Source organism: Hordeum vulgare, chromosome 7H (assembly GCF_904849725.1).
Source record: "Hordeum vulgare subsp. vulgare chromosome 7H, MorexV3_pseudomolecules_assembly, whole genome shotgun sequence".
Classification (NCBI taxonomy): Eukaryota; Viridiplantae; Streptophyta; class Magnoliopsida; order Poales; family Poaceae; genus Hordeum; species Hordeum vulgare.
In genome coordinates this window covers 353,201,187-353,203,601 of record NC_058524.1, presented here as the reverse complement: position 1 = coordinate 353,203,601, position 2,415 = coordinate 353,201,187, and positions in this window count along the sequence as shown.

Genomic DNA, 2,415 nt, shown 5'->3' with positions numbered 1-2,415 from the left:
GTACATCCTACACATGTAGTTATAATAGTATTACAGCAGAAAGTAAAACATGCAAGTGTAAAGTAGAGGAGTAAGGTAGGAAGATCAAACGCATGAGGTTGACAAGGCAATTTTTAGCATGGTTCTGATAGGTGGCGCTATCGTACGTCCATGTTAGTGGAGACTTCAACCCACGGGGCGTAACGACTGTGAGAGTCCACGGAGGGCTCCACTCACGGAGGGTCCACAAAGAAGCGGCCTTTTCTATCCCACCACGGCTTCCGTCCACGGAGGACTAGCCTTACTCACGGTTGATCTTCACGAAGTAAGCGATCTCCATGCCCTTACAAACATCTTGGTTCAACTCCACAACACAAAGTAGGAGGCTCCCAAGCGACACCTAACCAATCTAGGAGGCACCACCCTCCAAAAGGTAATAGATGGGGTAGATCAATGAACTCCTTGCTCTTGTGCCTCTAAAGATAGTCTCCTCAACACAAATCTCTCTCTCACAGGATATGCATGGGTAGGAGAGGTTGATTTGGTGGAAAGCAATTTGGGGAGGCTAGACATCAAGTTTCAAATGATTGGATTGGAATATCTTGGTCTCAACACATGAGTAGGTGGTTCTCTCTCAGAAAATGGATCTGGAAATGAAGTGTGTGTTCTGAGTGCTTCTTCCATGAATGAAAGGTGGGTGAAGGGGTATATATAGGCAGCAACCAAAATCCAACCGTTACACAAAAAAGTGCAAACTCGGTGACTCTGAAGTGGACAACTCGGTGGTACCGACTAGTACTAAAAGTGTGAACTTTGAATCTCGGTGAGACTCATATATAGAACTCAGTGGCACCGAAAAGGTGATTAACGGTCAGATGGCCAAACTCGATGGCACCGATACTCAAACTTAGAAATTCCGATTTTGTGTATCTTGGCAACAGAATGTTGGTCAGACTAAACTCGGTAGCACTGATGCAGTTTCGGTTCCACCGATTTGGTGGGAATGGCTAGGGTTATGTCTGAGGTTCAAACTCGGTGGGTCCGATGTGGCAATGTTGGTTACACCGAATTTGTGTATGTGGAACTTGATAGAGTGGATATGTGAGCAAAATGACTGAGTGTTTTGTTGGCTAACTTTGAGCATTTCGTCAATCCGTTCATTTTACTACCTCACCCCCTTTTAATAGTATTGGCTTTCCTATGGACTCAGAAGTGATTTCTCACAAATATAAAATGAAGAGTCTTCTAGCTTGAAGCTTGAGCCAATATTATTCCTTTCTTGCATCTAGGGGCATCCCCAGATAAACCTTAAGCCATAGCATCTTTTGAACTTCTCTGAAATATACTTGGAAAACACATTAGTCCAATGATGCATATGTTGTGATCAATTATCAAAACCACCCTAGGGAGCAATTGTGCTTTCAGAGTGATAGAAGATTAAACCCCAGTCTATGTGTTTCTTCATGAGGGGTTATTTGGATCCATATGTTTCATGCTATGGTTAGATTATTCTTAATTCTACTTTTGTAGGTGTAGATGCTTGCGAGAGGGGGTAATCATAAGTAGGTTGTGAGTTAAAGTAAGAAAAGCACCTTAGCACCGGTCCACCTACATATCAAATTAGCAAAGTAGCAAATGCGGATCAATTTAATATGATGAACATGACTAGACAGAAATTCCCATGTGTCATCGGGAGCACTTGCTTTATATAAGAGAACTTTCAGGCATGTCCTTTGCTATAAAAAGGATAGGGTTACCTTGCTACAACGTTCCTACTATTGTTACTTGTTACTTGTTACGAATTATCTTGCTATAAAAACTATATATCACTGCTACTTACAACACTTGCTGAGAATCCCTTGCTGAAAACTACTTATCATTTCTTTGTACTCCTCGTTGGGTTCGACACTATTAATTATTGGAAGGACTACGATTGATCCCCTATACTTGTGGCTCATCATCATGTCCGACGTCAACATAAAGATTCCCAAGGCCACCTCTTCTTGTTGCTTTTGTCATTGCGAAGACTCCATACCTGGCCCCAAGACTGTCTTGGTTTTCACCAAGACCAGGCCCACCAAGTATGCAGTACTCCTAGGATTTCTCATGTTACAGTTTGACAAGTTTACCTCTATGCATGTATATGTCAAGATCGACTACAAAACGACAAGTCTCGAAAGACCCGAACCTTGACGACCGTTGCATGTACCACTACTTCAATGACAACCATGTACCACAGCTTCCTCGATGACCCATGAACATATCCACCGCATCGAACCATTCCTCCTCACTAGCACGCTTCAAAGGTATAACCAATGAGACGATCGCCCATGGACGAATGCATGAGTTCTATGTGATGCACCCTATGTTTGCACCATGTCCAAATTGACTCGTGCATGCTCCTCATCGCCATGTCACCGACACGTGGGACACCCG